The sequence below is a fragment of the Lacerta agilis genome, chromosome 5 (assembly GCF_009819535.1).
Source record: "Lacerta agilis isolate rLacAgi1 chromosome 5, rLacAgi1.pri, whole genome shotgun sequence".
NCBI classification, from domain to species: domain Eukaryota; kingdom Metazoa; phylum Chordata; class Lepidosauria; order Squamata; family Lacertidae; genus Lacerta; species Lacerta agilis.
In genome coordinates, this window is record NC_046316.1 from 14,564,130 (window position 1) to 14,580,492 (window position 16,363).

Consider the following 16,363-nt stretch of genomic DNA (forward strand, 5'->3'; position numbering starts at 1 on the left):
TTGCTGACCCCTGGTGTACAGGGAGATTTTCTCATTCAGACTGGAACATGCACTTTATCACAGCAATCTATATATGTACATGTTTCCACATGTTCCCTCTCTGCCCTCCCCTCCCCTCCCATATGTATATCAAGTTGACTGCCTCATTGTCTGCTGCAGAATTCCTATGACTTGCACAGGATTCTTGGTTCATGTTCTAGGACAGTCATCCCCAAACTTTGGCCCTCCAGATGTTTTGGACTACAATTCCCATCATCCCTGACCACTAGTCCTGCTAGCTAGGGATCATGGGAATTGTAGGCCAAAACATCTGGAGAGCCGCAGTTTGGGGATGCCTGTTCTAGGATATACTCTGTGTTCAAACAAGGTGCTGGCCTGCTCTGCTGGCATGGTGACTTGAGAGAGCTTCTCAACAAAGACAGCCTTCTGGGGTTGCCCATTGTAAAATGGTGGTAGGAGCCACAATGTTTCTTCCTTTTTTATGCAGAGCTATCTCCAGAGAGTAGCACTGGTTGATTTCTCCGCAGCCCAGTGCCAATTGGGTTGCAGGGTTCCATCTTGCCCCTAGTGAAGCTGCTGGGTGCAGTCATCATAAAAGTATGGGGTGTGGAGCTTAGTGTCATCAGTATGCTGATGTCATCCAATTCTGTATGTCCATTACATCAGAATCTGATGTAGCTTTGTTGGTGCTGAATCAGAACCTGGAGGTGGGCAAGGTGGGGGCCAGTAAGCTGAAGCTGAATCCACTGTTGATGGGTGGTTCTTGCATCAGGAAACATACTATTCAACCTGTTGTAGATGGAGTCATGTGCCTTCTAAAGTACCATGTGCACAGCCCGATTATTCTCCTTGATCCTTATTTGTCATTAGGGATCCAGGTGGCCTCTGTGCCTAGGAGCACCTTTTTCTAGCTAAGTCTGCTTTTGTCAGCTTTGGCCTTTTCTGGGATAGCCTGGCCACAGTTTTGATTCTCCACTAACCTCTCACCCTGACTACTGTATTACACTCTGTATAGGGCTGCCCTTGAAAATAGTAAACTGCAGCTAGTGCTGCATACTGACACCTTAGTGAATAGTCACATAACACTAGTTTTGTGGGATCTGCATTACCTGCCCATATATTGTCAGGAGATGTCCTACTCATGAGTAGAACCCTGGCAGACAATGGTTACCAGTCGCAAGTTAAGGTTCTTATGGTGATGTACAAAGCCTGAATCACTTGGGACCTGAATTTCTGAGCGAAGACATATGCAAATACCAACCTGTCTGGGCTATTATATCAGCACTTCCAGCAAATGTTTCTCACTCTGTGAGAACCCAAGATAGGGCCTTCTCGGTGGTGGCACCCCATTTAATGGAACTCCCCCTAGTGGCATGGATGAGCCTTTATCACTACCTAAAGAAGTTTTTATCCACATAGACCTATGGTAGATCTAGTTAGCTGTTATTTATGGATTTTAAAGCTTTGATGCTGCCTTATTCTGTAGGTTTTATGGTATTCTTACATTATTTGGTGTTTTACTGCATTTCATAATTTCTATTGCACCTGTTCAAAATGTATCATTTATATTGACATTTTTTTATTGTCGGATTTTTGGAAACCCTTTGGTGATCATTTTCCTTGATGAAAAGTGGTATAAAATTGCTTGTATAAATAAATAAAAATAATAATTTGGTTAACTTCTTTTGGTGAGGTGCATCACTTAGTGGGCTGCCTGCATATTTGCCTCCAAGAGATTGCCGGCAGTTTGTAAGAGTTACAGTGATAAATAGGTAGTGGAAATTTTAGCTTTGAACACCCAGCTGAGGTGAGAAGCTTACTTCAAAGATCAACTTACATCCTCAGTTGTCCTCTTACTTTCCCCATTGACATTAGATATGATTTACAGCTGTGCAAAGCGAGTTTTTGTGTAAGACCCCTCCTCCCCCAATCTGCGACATAGATCATTCTTACTTGATAAATGAGTCTCAATTAGTCTAAAGCATTTGCTGAAGTTCAGTGCATGTGGGGGGTTCTAGAATTCTAAGACGGTTTGTAGACCCAGAAGCAAGATTGCTGTATTTTTTTTTAATTTTTTTTTATTTTAAATCACCCTGCTCAGATTCATTAGGTGGGAAAGCCCTGTATTGGCTTTCATGGCATAAGTTAAGCTGCTTATGTATACAATGCTGGCAGCAATATGGATGGAAAAAGCATGTGTTGAATACATCTCGAGTGTCTTGGGTCTCTGAAGGTCACTCTGCTAAAGTAATATATAGTGCCAGTATTGGTGGCTCAAGGTCAAGTCAGCTTGCTTTTCATAATGCATAAACCTGAAGCTCTCTCAGACACCAATCATCTGACCTAAAACCTTGGAACAAATATTTTACTAAGTAAATCAGTGAGCATGCTGGCATTTCTATTAACCTTCAATGCACTGGTGACAGGAAATGAATAATGATAAATAATAACTCAGGCCTGTAAATCATACTTAACATCACAGGCAGGAAAGGGGGAAAATTCTGGTAGGCTACCATCTGTTAAGAGTAGAGCTGGAAGAGCTTGCTTGGAGAAAACAAAGGGGAACACACTTGCCCCTTTCCCCAAAGGCTTCCCAAGGTGCCCTTAATAATACAGTGAAAGGAAACATTGATTTGAAAATATAGGTTTCCTAAACAAGTCCGAGGTAGGTTATGTAGGGGACCTTCATGTGAGGCAGTGAGATTGTTTTCAGTCCCTAGTCAGCAACTTATTTTACTAGGTGTCATATCTGTGGCAGGGCAGGAGCCAAAGGGCCAGCAAAATAAGGCTGTACCTATGGACACACTCCCATATGAAGTATGGCAGAGACAAAAGGCCCCTGAATCCCTCTTTGTCACTATGAACACAGCCCTCCTCTTATGATGAAGTTTAGCTGTTCACTTCCATTCCATTTGTCCGTGGGTATGAACAGCTGAGACACATTGCCATTGTCTCCTACTGTTTAGGGAGAAAGGAATGAGAGCCCCTTGCCTTGCTTGGAGGAAAGTGGCTGGAGTACAGTTGTCCTTGAGACTGGGGGCGTTGCTTATATTCTTCCTGGTGGATACTGTGTCATTAATTGTTGATGGTTGCATTTTTGATTCCTTGCTTTTCAGTGTGTTACATGTTGCCTGAAACAAAAAATAAATCCAACAGATTTACATATGCCTTGTATTTTATTTCTTGTCCCAAATGAGCAGTATGCAAGCATCGTTCCTTGGGGTCCAATTCATACAGGGGCCCCCGTCCTTGCAGCACAGTTACTGCCAGGGCTCTGAATGGTGAATGCATGGTTGCTTTTATGTGGGAAACAAGGTATGTGTAGATCCAGTTTAACCACATGAACCCTGCACCTCATTTTTGCTATTCTCTGAAGCTGTCCCAGAAGTTGGAAAGGAAGCACTTAGTCCTTTTTTTATAGAAGTTTTATTTATCTGTTTATATGATCATGGATAGCCTGCATCATCAGCCCTAGAAAGGGCTCTCAGAGTAGCCAACAGAGCATATGAAAACACCAAATCATGTTAAGAGTAAAATGAACAGTATCAAATGAAGCACAAAACTAATTCCACTGCAGCACACATGGCAGCAGCCACAGATGACGACAACCTTCAAAAACGAGAAAGTGCATTAGAGAGAAAATGTGTGCCTAAACAAAGCTGTTTTCACTTGTCACCTATATCCACACAGCGAGGAAGGCCTGCCAAAGTTCCTGGAGCAATGAATTCCATTTCCTATGTACTGCTGTAGAGAAGGCTTGGTCCTGTGCCCTATCCTGCACATCTTTGCAAGCAACAGGGTCACTTCTGATTATCACAGTGTACAGGAAGAGAAAGGTCTATAGCTCAGTAGTACAACATCTGCTTTCCATGCTGAAGCTACTAGGTTCAGTCTTCAGCATTTTCAGGTAGAGACTCCTGCCTGAAATCCTTTTGAGCCACTGCCAGTCAGTGTAGAAAATACTCTGCTAGATGGACCCTTGCTCTGATAAGGCAGCTTTCTGTGTTCCTATGTGCAGAAGGAAAGGGTGCTTCAGATCACTTAGTCCCAAACTGTTAGGGCTTCAGATGTGATAACCATCATTTTGAACTGGAACCAGGAGCCAGTGCAATTGAGATAAAACTTGCTACATGGTCAGGTTCCTGTCAGTAGCTTTGTCACTGCATCCTGCACCTGCTGAAGCTCCTGGACATGATTTCAAGGTCAGCCCCACAAAGAGCCATTGCAGTGATTTTATTTTGAAGTGGCCAGGGTATGTATAACTCTGGCAAGATCAGCTCTGTCTGTAAAAAATTGTGGTTGGGACATCAGATGCTCTTGGCCACCACAACAACCACCTGCTTATCTAGAAGCAAAGCTATATCCGGAAAAAAAACTCCCAAATCACAAGTCTGTTACTCCTGGTGGAGTACAGAGCTATCCAAAGCTGTAGTGGATGGGATGAGCCCTCTGGCTCTTCTTGTGGACATAATTCCAAATGTTTCTCTTGCAATCCTGTTGCTTTTAAAACAAAGGCTGAAGGTGACTCACTCATTCTGTAGCTACCTTTAGATGTATGCTTCTTGGGTTTTGAAGCTGTGAGATACGTTGCTTAGTGTTACTCTAGTTTAGAGAACAGTATCCAAAATCTAGAATGAAAACTACCGCATGATTCTGCAGATTACCAAGTGCTTCCTACAAAGCTGAAAGGACTGGTTGAGTCTTAAAAGGATGCAGATTTCAGTTGCTTCATGTTAGATGATTACCTGCATAAGTAATCTTGTTTGAGAACTGCTCTTTGCTGGAATTGTTCGGTATGGTTCAATTCATAGATTGCCCCCTCAGTAGTAATACTGCAAGAGGATATTTGTGTCATGTGGCAAACTCCAGTAGTAGCAGACCAGTAAACCTTATATCTATCAGTGGAAATGCCAAACTACCTAGATCTAATCTGGATAATCAGTGAACCATTGCATCCTTTGGCTTGGGAATAATGTGTGCCCCCCCCCTTTTTTACTGTCTAGCCCTCTCTTCAGCTGTGATTATTTTTGACTGCACGATCTGAATAGACTGTAAGAATCTGACTCCATCACATTGCCCTGATAATATCTCTCTTGTTCTTTAATTATCTCCTATAGTATCTTGAGTCACTTGCAAGATTGACACATCCAACTAGCCACTGGTGAGTCTGTCTGTCTATCTATTGATCTATCAATTGATCTTATTTTACCCTTGGTTCAAGAAACTCAGAGTGGTGTACATATACATACTGTTATTTTTTGTATCCTGCTGCTAAACACAGAGATAGTTCTTACCAAAAAAGAAAAAAAGAAAAGAAAAAAGAGAGCAAACATATAAATATTGCTTTGACTCTTCTTTGTATTTTACAGACTTAACATTTGCATGGAAATAACTTCCATTTATTTCAATGGGACTTTATTGCAAGTTAGTGTGCCACCGCTTATGATTCCACCCTTTTGGACTGGAGGTGGCTTCTCTAGAACCTATAATGAAAAAGCAAAACATAAAACAGTAAAAGCAAAATGAAGACACTGATTTCCAGTTAGCAAGAAGAAATATATTGCAAAAATAGATGTATTCTCTTTTGTCAGGTGCCATAGTCTGGTCTGAGCCTAGCCAAAGGCTACATTAACTCTTCAGCTCCTTGAAGTGGAGCAAGAGGAGGAACAGGCCAGGAAAGGGTGTGGAAAATGGCCTCCCTCGGTGATCAGACTCATTATTCCCCAACAGCAGGGTTCTATAGGAGGCAGTGGCTTGGGATTTGTTCTCTGGGAAAATACCTAGTATGAAGAGAATTCTTGCCTGCATTTTTAGCAGCTTGGTTTCAGCTGCCTGAAACTACCTTCTCTGACTTTTGGCTCCACCAATGTGAGAAGTAGGGAATTGGTGCCCAACCAGCAAGGTTCTTGGTTCAAACCCCATTACACCTGATGAAAATGTGCCTAACAGTTATGTCAAGGACAGGGATCCTGTGGCCCTGCAGATGTTGCTGGAGCCCAACTTCCATAATGCCTAACTGTTGGCCATGCTAGATGGAGCTGATGGGAGTTGGATTCCATCAACATCTGGACTACTATAGATGTAAAGAACAACGTAGCATTAAGCAATGGATTTGCACAACTGAAATCTGAAAATGTTTGCCTTGTTTTGTTTCATGCTTATGTGCTAACATAAGCTTCCCCATCCCATAATATACTACCCACATGACATAATATGTCCATTAATATGTTGGATCAGACAGTGAATGGGCCAACGTATTATAAGAATCCCGGCTTCTGTCTTAATAGAGGGCAGGCTATAGAGCCTAATCTGCATGCACATGTATACGTGTGTGTGTGTGTGTGTGTGTGTGTGTGTTGTATCTTATTAATATGTATATGTAATATACTAATCTCAATATTTGATATGTGGTTAGGTGCTGCATTAATTTCTCTACATTTTGTTATTGTTCCTCTGTTGAAAGAAAAAGAAAGATGAATCTTAACCTGAATGAACTGGTAGATTAGTTGATTTATTTCATCCATTGCCTAGACCTGGTCCTCCCCAGAGAAAGCCTTTCTAATTAAGCAAAAATAAGCCAAACTGTGTAATGTGGATTCTGATGGAGGCTAACCCTTACAAGAGACAGACAAATTAATTTTCAAGACTTTAACATGTAGTCTGTAGCCAGTTCCTAAACAGAAAGCTCAGCGTTTTATCCCTTTAATCTCTACCCTCCACTTTTTCAAATACAAATTAAATCATTTAACAATGATTTAATAAGCACTAAAAAGTGTAATGAACCGGGTAATGAATAGGCGCTCGTATTTTATTTTCCCACTTTGTGCACAAACTACTGTGCAGTCCTCCTTGTACATTTCATTGGAGCTTTCACAGGAGAACATCCCATCAGGTTAATCCCTTTCTCCTTTATTTTACACATTCCTGATTCATCTAAGCCACAAAACAATAATCACGAGAACAGGTGAAAACCCCCACACACATATGGAATGAAATTTTGTCTCGGGAGAAGAATGGTGTGGCCATCAAAAATACTGTAAAGGCAAAGCACAACATTGGAGGGGAATCCGCACTTGAGATGTTCCCTTACAGACTACTTGTACCTTCTCACATCCTTAAAAATAGTTGTGGGGTTGAAGCTGGCCTTCAAGTGTAGTGTTCTGAACATACACATCAAATTTCATTGCATTATGTCATTATTCCTAACTCTCTTGAAACCAGATCTGGTTTGCAGAGGCATGAAGTGTACTGGTAACTAGGGTCCCTCGGCAGGAGCGGTGACAATTTCACCCCGGCACTTCGCCAGGGCTGGGGTCGCTGCAGCTTGTTCCTCCCTCTACGCGGAACTCAGGAGTGATGGCGATTTCACCCACAGTATACTGCCAGGTGAAGGCGCCATTGCACTCTGGCCCTCATATATCACCCAGGCCTACAGTGAATGATGAGGAATGTGATCTTGGGGGTCACAGTGGATATATCGGTGATAATGTTGGAACCATTGTGCAGCAGCTGTGAAAAAAGGCAAATTCCATGTTACCACTGCCCATATAATAATGCCACTAAACACATCTGGTGCAACCACATTTGGAATATTATGTACCATTCTGGTCACCTCACCTTAAAAATGGATGTTGTGGAGTTGGTAAAGGTGCAGAAAGGAGCAACTGAAATACAGGTTACATACGCTTCAGGTTACATACTCCGCTAACCCAGAAATAAGGCTTCAGGTTAAGAACTTTGCTTCAGGATAAGAACAGAAATTGTGCTCTGGCGGCGCAAGTGGTGCTTCAGGCTAAGAACAGTTTCAGGTTAAGAACGGACCTCCGGAACGAATTAAGTACGTAACCAGAGGTACCACTGTAATCAGAATAATGGAACAACTATATTCTGATGAAAGGTTGCAGTATCATAGCCTTTTTATTTTTGGTACAAAGGTGAATAAGTGGGGACATAATAGAGGTGAGTAAAATAATCTGTAGTGTAAAGAAAGTAGTGGAAAGTTCCAACTGATCAGGATCACATTCTGAACATGATGACACCACAATGTCATATAGCCAATCAGATTTAGCAGTGTCCTGATGTCACTGAGGACAAATGAAGCCCATACAGAGAGGGCAACATTTCCTATACTGGTCACATGACTAGCCCTAGTTTAAATAGAACTGATTCTCAGAACTGTGTTACTTCTCAACCCTTTCATAATGATCCCTGAAAACTTACCCACCATTTTGGCTTAGCTCCTCATACCAGATGGTCCATCTCAGAGAAGTAAATGATAATGTTGTTCTTATTGACTATCTAAGCATCAGCAGGAGCAACAACAACAACAACAACAAAACTTAACCAAAGTTTGTTTTAGTGTGTATAAGTGTGCTGGTTTACACATTTGCTTCCCAAGTATCATACTTATCTGCATAATATAATGTGTGATCCAAGCATTACACACAAAGGTACTGCGCACACTATCCTTTGGGCTGTTTTTTTAAAAAGACTTTAGTGTTAACTAAGATGAATCTACAGATTAACTAAAATTAAACAGTGGGTATTCATTTTGTGGTACAGTCAATGATAAATAGCTCTGAAACCCACGTCACAAATGAATAAATGGTTCTTCATCTATTCCATGTGACTTTATAGACAACTTGATATATTGTAGCCATAGATGTCTCAATGAATGTAATCACTTGATCATAATAGATCATATTGCATTAGGATATGACCGGAGATGTAATTTACTATCCAAAGTGTGAGGTATTAGCACTGCTGAAATAATCTCTACATGGAACAAAGCACTTTGAATTCATTACGCACAGGCTTTGGACTTTAAAACGTTAATAATATTGTAAACTAAAGGTACACTTTGTGTACCATAAATCTAAGTGTCTGTTCATCCTTTGTGCTCAATAAATATACTTCTCATCAACTTTTAATTATGCTGTTTACATTATTCTGTCCTGAAGAGGATAACGCTCAGTAAATCACTTACTTCTAGTGTATACTGCAGCATAAGTTTAGTTAATTAAACCATATATTTTATTAGTTCTTGCACTTCCATCTTGCAGAAGTATACACTGCTCTTCTGAGGGGGAAAAAATAGGGAGTCTTTATTTATGTTAGAGTCGGTGCCAGAGAAACTGCACGCAGCATGATTTTTTTCCTTAATATTTTCCAGTAATGATGGGCTACTCTCAGCCAACAGATGGCACCAGAGAGCAAGAAAGCAACGATAGGGGGAACAACCTTAGAGGTTTCTGCATAGGACAGGGTCCCATTACTGTTGGAGGATGGCTGGATTTGGAAGCCATTTCCGTTTCCAGCTACTTAGTGTCACAATTTTTACTGGCGGGCGTGGGGGGTGGGAATGATTGAAAGTGGCTTCATGACACACTAAGATTCAGATGTTACTTTTAAGCCCATAAACTGACCATTCTGATTAGCTACATATATGAGTAGAGATGTCGCCAGCCATATCATTAAGGAGAGTGAGACGGCCACCTCAGGCAGAAGATCCCAGGGTGCTGGAGGACAGAGCTATGCCCTGCATTCCCTAAACCAGTTTTTCTCAACCTTTTTCCGAACGTAGCCCCCTTCCGATCTTGTTTTCTTCCTGTGCTGCAGCCCCCCCCCCCCCGTCCTACTGGTAGAAAGGTTGTCTTTCTAGTGCAACCCCCTGCAATGTAGGGAACTCGGCTAAAGCATCTATGACAGTTGACCATCCAACCTCTGCTTAGAAACCTCCAAGTCCACAACCTCCCAAGGTAGATCCATCTTCCATGTATTATAGAAAGTAAACAACACTTACTTGACGCCAGTATTTGACACAGAGGGGGAAACCTACAGATACAGTCCAAAGGGTGCACAGGGGTTTCTGTATATATGGGCGAATTTTTAAAAAGCAAAAAGATCTTGTAATCCAGAAAAGCCCTGGCTGCCTAGATACAACATTACAGCCCCACATATCCTTACATGGGAGTAAGGCCCACTGAACTCAGTGTGGCTTCCTTCTGATTAGACAGTTATTTACTAGATGCAAGACAGCAGCAGCAGAAGGCCCCGCTCCGCTAGGCTCTGGGATGGATTGCACCCTGCGCCTTGAGGAGCCGGCCGATGCTGCCGATGAGCCCTGTTGGGACTTTTCACAGAATCATAGAGTTGGAAGGCACCCTTAGGGTCATCTAGTCCAGCCCCCTGCAATGCAGGAATTGGGGATGTTCTAAATACTGGTGCATAACTGTATTCTGATCTGCACATCAGTTTGACAGGTGCAGATCAGGTGAGTATATATATTTCTCAAATAGTGAATTCCTCACAATGTATAAGCAGAACAATTCTGGCCCAGCCTTCATGGTTTTGCATATTAATAAAGAAATCGGGCATTTCCCAGAATGTGATATCCCTTCAGAGATTAGTCTTTCCCCTCCAATTATAATTGAATTAGCATTGACCCCCTACCATGCACACAGAAAAAAAGTGCTTATCCGGCTTATAAGATCTATGTAGACCATTGTGAAGTGATTGAAAGACATTCTCCCGTTGTGTGGCTTCTCAAGAAGACAATCAATTTACCAGATGTTTTCCATGTCAAAGCATCCTCTTGGGGCTGGTTTTGCCCACCCCCCACTACTTAGTGAGGGAATTCCAAATACATTAGCTCCACCCATCCATTGTCCTCCATGAAATGTATTAGGCCAGGTATATTGCCAGTGATGCAGTGTTTCTAAATCTTTTTTTTTTTTTATCTTATTCTCAGCAGATACAATGTGGAAATTATTTCCCTGCCATAATATATTCCAGTTTCTGTCTCCCAGCACTTAACCAGTGTCTTGTTCCCAGGCTATACTAACACCAGATGGGCTGGTAGGCATGGTATTTAATAGGCTATCATACATGTTTGAAACTAGGCCATTCCAGGAACTCTGGGCAGTTGGCCCCAGTCCCTCAAACTGAGCCCCAGTCTTGTTATTTAATAACAGGGTCTTTTTAAAAGCGAGTAACCTGATGTAACAGTAGCCCAAGGATTTGAGGATTCTGCAAAGTTGCTTTAATGTAATCCTGTGTCACCGGTAGCCCACGGTTATAGAAATCTCTTGTGCGATATTGTCCCCACTTCCTCAAGGTGGACAGTTGTTGGGCTCTATCTCTGTTGTTAAAGAGTGGATGATATCAGGGGAAGAAGGGTGACCGGAAGAGACAGTGGGATTTACCATCTAGACCAAATGGTGCAATTTAAAGGAGGATTCTTCACTAAGTCAAATTGTTTCCCTGTCAAAGAGAGAAGCAAAAATGTATCCAATGTTCTCTTGTCCTGTTCTATGGTAACCCATTGTTCATCTTTCCCATTAATAAGAAAGGAGATGCATTGACATCAGTTTGACCCAGTGAGTTCCCACAAAGATACATTATTTCAGGAAACCACTTTTAATATCTAAGTTGGCTTCCTGGACTGCAAGGTTAAAGTTACTTTCCTGAAATCTGTGTAGGTTATTTGGGATCCAAACACTTAGTTACAGTATTTAATAATCTTACGGCAAGGCGCTGCCCAATGGGCCACTTGATCCTTGATGACTTCTGGGACCAATGTGAACATAGACTATTTCTGATTTATGATAGCTGAGAGATAGACCTGCCACTACACCGTAGGCCTCAATCAATTTGCACATTGGATTTGCACATTGAAGACGAAGGATTAAATAAAACAGTAAAATATAATTGTGATTACAAATATATATTTGTAATGTTGTGGAGTTATTAAGTATATTGCTAGCTTGTGCATTTAATTTGAACAGAGGTGGCAACACTTTCAGAGTAGATGGCTACATTCCCTTGGAGTAAAGTGGCCAGGGTAGTGGATGGGGCCAAAGCAAAAAGTGGGTGAGATGTCCCTTCTTTCCTCCCCATCCACCAATGGGAAAATAAAACTGCTAGCATTTTTGCAAAGCTAAGCAGGGACCAGTAAGGTATCAAATTGGATGGGGGACCCCGGGTTGAGATTTCCAGCGTTGCATAGAGTTGAACTAGATGGCTCTCGGGGTCCTTTCTAACTGTACAATTATATGATCTGATTCTATGAAACATTCTTTCTGCCTCCTTCCCAGATGCACGAGGAAGTGGGGTGTTGCATACAGTCCCTGGGCTGGAGGTTGCTCTCCTGTGAATTACAGAATGAATTTGGGCAGGATAAGTCTCTGGCTTGAGGTTACATGAATGGTGGTTCACCGAAGAAGTTGTGTATTTTTGGCATATCCATGTTTGTCAGAAACTGTTTATTCACTCTGCATGTGTGTGTGTGTGTGTGTGCATTTGTTGTTGGGATGAAGGAAGACATCTCTAGATTTTTATTTATTTTTTGGTAGCATGACTTAAAAGGAAAAGTACCGCATAAGCAAATTGGCAGTTTGTTAAACATAATGAATGAGTATATACCCCGCTTCTAAAATAACTGCTACAGAAATCTGGTTGCTTTTTCCAGTTCCCTTTTTAAATTAATGCACCAGTTCTGTTTAAATATTCTTCTTAAGCCACAAAAGGGCACAGGAAGGCATGGATGCTTCAAAACAGTGAGGCCGCTTATTCTCTCTTTGAGATGGTTAAGAGCCCTACACATTTTTCCTCCCCCCCCCCTTCCTCCCTCTCCCCCATTGTGTGTTATTGATGGAGTGTACACTTCTCTAACCCCACTGCTCAGTACTTAATACAAAAGTGGCCCGGAGCTCTGAACCTATATGCTTTGACTTTAAACACAAGCAGCAAAACTAAAGCTCACTGAAAACAATGACATTTATTCATATTATTATCACCAGACAGAGAGGGGTCACAAAGAAAGAAAGTGCTTTCTCTTTTAACTGCAGAAGGAGGGGGGGAGGCCCCCTGGAGGTAGATGTAGCTTCTGTAATGGAACCCACCTGACGGAAACTGTTCTATGATATTTGCCAGTCGAAGAGCACCTACAGCTTTTACGTGGGGGGGGGGGAGCATGTGGCTGTATGATCATGAATTGACGGCCGTGAGCTGAATTAAGCAGCAAGTAGCAATGTTCCATTTAAAAGACACTGCATGCACCCCTTCCCCAGATAGCCTCATTTTTTGCTTCTTTCTTTTACAAGTCTCCAAACAGGCTTTAAAGGTGCTTCCGAGTCAGTACTGCTTGAAGTTAATTAAAAGGCATTCAGCAGTGTGATGCGTTTACACAGGGTGGCTGGGATTACTCAGATGTTGCAGGACGCCTCTCTGTTAATGGCTGATGTTGCGATAGTGGTAATGCTTCTGATAGCGATGGCTAGACCAAGGATGGCTGGCCAACATCTGTAAGGGCAACATTTCTCAGGAAATAGCGGGTGGGAGGAGGTTGTATTATCTTACGTTCTCGAACAGCCTCGGATTTGGAGCGAGTGGGGTTTGCTTCACTCAGAGTCTTCCTCTGTTCCTTACCCAGCAGCAATGGGGAACAGCCACCCAGTTATTTCGTTTGTTGAAAATTTGTAGGGGCCCCTGACAAGACATTTTGGACTGCCATGATTATGAAGGGCAGCTGTGGGCTGCCCCAGCTCAGCCAGTAGTTTATTTGGGGTTTGGTGCAGGATCTCTGAGGCACCCCTTGTTCTTCCCATTTGAGAGCTGTGGCATACACACACAGACTTACTTGCATATTGCATTTGGGTTCCATACAAAGTCTTTAACAAGATATATAACATTTAAAGGAGACATGAATAAACTCTGGCTGTCCAGATGTTGCTGAAATACAGTTTTTGTCATACCTAGCCTTTGGCCTTGCTGGATGGGAATTAACCACCCCTGATTTAAAGTGGGCAATATCTCTGATTCCTACAAGTTGTGAACATATCCTTATTTTTTTTTTTACTGAAACAGTTTTTTTTCTTCATTAAATACTTGTACGACTGCTAGATCAAAAGGATATCAAACTTGATTCCATTTTGTAGGCCCATTGACCACCCCAATCCATACCATTGAAAAGAAGCAACTCATTTGCAGAGAGCGCGAACAATCTGGGTCAAAGGGTATAGGCAGACTGAGCTACGAGGAGGACTTCGATCCTAAGGAAGACCCTACATGCAATTGCAACGAGTACTTCCCATAGAATCTCTTCAACTGAGACTCCTCACATAATACAGGAGAGAGGGGGTGATTTATATGTTGAAAATTATCATTTCTCTGGTGAGCGAAGTTTGAAACATCAGTCCCCTGATGGGATTTTTGAAAATATGCTTCTTAAGTATCTTTGGTAGTAGAACACAAATATTGTTTTCAAATTCAATATGCTTTTAACAACAACAACAACAACGCCCAGATTATTGAAATAGCACTCTCTGGAACATTATAAGAAACACGTTCTAAGTGTCCTTTATGATGATGATCAAATTATAAGGGGTTTCAACAAAAAAAGTAGTTAAAAAAAGAAGTTTGTCTCGGGTAACAGAAGATGCTTGTAAAAACAGATAGTCTGAATATGGAGGCAATTCTCTACACTGATAATCACTCCTCACCCGAAACTGTCAAGGAATTCAGCCCACAAAAATGGAACAATGTCGCAATTGCCACTTGTAAATGACTTAAGACAGCAAACTGAAAGACTTTGAAATCCTTCATGCTGTGTAATGGCCTACATGCTGTAATTCCAAATGATTCAGGATACCACAGTTCATGTTACAGAAGATTCACAGCTCTTCAAGTTTTACAAATATAGGCCAATGTCAACAAAAAGACCATCTGTTTCAAAGTGATGTCCAACATCATCCGACATCTTTATCTGAAACGCTTACAGACTTATGCATATTCTGCAACCAAAAGCAGGCAAATGAAGGTGGGAATGAATTGAAATATTATGTTAAACACAACCCACCATACACATGTTTTTTTGGGGGGGAGGCAATAAATTTCTCCGGCCTTTAAGACTACTGGCAAAGGAAATAATTTCTCCAATAATTCATGATCATCAGGGAAATGGAAAACCTCTCTTTATTTCAAAGGAGTTTCACATTTTTCTGCCTTATGGTCTTAGATATCTACTGAAACTGTGGGCACTGAAAACGGCATCTAAATTTGTGTTATTTGTTGCTTTCGTGTAATGTACATATGGAAGCACATTAGTTCTTAAACCTCCAGCTAGGTTGCACATCCAGCTGTCTATTTTCCCAATGGCAACTGCATAGGATAGGTGAGTTAAATATTTCTGTTCATACCAGCAATTTTAAAATACCTACATCAGACAGTGGGTTTGTGGGTTACAGAAACTCTTTGTTTTGTACTACTTGGTGTTCACATTTATTCCTATCGGAAAGAGATTATATAATCAAGATAGTTTATACTAGCTATTCTAGTTGATTACAGATCTCTAAAGTTAATTGGAAATGTCATTTTGAGCATACCACCCACACTCAAACAATAAGGCTATCTTCTGGAGGCAACATAAGACCTTTTTATGTGGGCAAGAGTACCTTTTTTAAAGAAATGGTTTCTTTCCCACTTTTATCAAAATGTATTTGATTCAAATACAGCCAAACATAAGATCATACAGTTACAATGACAAAGAATTGAATGATAACTAACAGAGGTGGCTTAATAAATAAAATGATCTCTCTCAATCAGCACAATCTCTTTTTTGTTTCTTTTTAAATCCATAATAGGCACAGTCTAGCAATAAATTAAGCATGATATATAGCACAGCTCTGTGTGTGTTTCCCCAGAAGCAAGTCCTATTAAGTTGCCACTGAGTTAAATAAGACTTTAATGGGTAAGTATGCTTAGGTGGCAGCCATTAAACCCTACCCTAAATATGTTCTGCTTCATAATGGTTGTGATCTGCCCTGAGACATCAAGGAAATGGCAGGTTCTAAATGTAAAGAAACAAATAACCTATCACAGTGTATGGCCAGTGGGGGGTTATGGGCTTTGCCCTGGACACTAAAAAACAAAAAAATGAAGGATAATTGCTATGAACCTGGTCTGGCAGTGGTGTTTGTTTGACTTGATTGCTGTTGGGTTGTTTCCTTAAAAAACAAAACAAAATCCACTCCATGCTTAATACATTTTCAAATAATTCCTTAAATAAAACCATAGCAATCCCAAATCTTAATCCATAGGAATCTCAGGCTTTTCCAATCCACTGATTCCCCTTAAAGGGTGTCTTTGATCTTGGATCCTAATGTTTTTCTGATAAATTAAATGTGCACATTACCCTAGATAGTACCATCTTTTGAGTTATACATCAACAGAGTGACTCATTCTGATGATGTATTCTATTAATACATCATCAAAGCACCTTGTAGTGCTGTTGCACTAATGACATGTTACTGTAATAAATCAATGAAGTGAACTGCACTGAAGATGTATTACTTAAATGGAGATA

The 16,363-nt window shown here is 41.1% G+C and overlaps 1 long non-coding RNA gene across 1 annotated transcript in view; it reads left to right on the forward strand.

Moving 5' to 3' along the window:
• Positions 1-5,159, forward strand: part of LOC117046591 — a 31,649-nt gene extending 26,490 nt beyond the window's left edge. Inside the window, exon 5 of the long non-coding RNA XR_004426591.1 lies at positions 5,118-5,159. This is a non-coding gene — a long non-coding RNA (uncharacterized LOC117046591). The remainder of the gene's footprint in view (positions 1-5,117) is intronic.
• Positions 5,160-16,363: the final 11,204 nt, after the last annotated feature.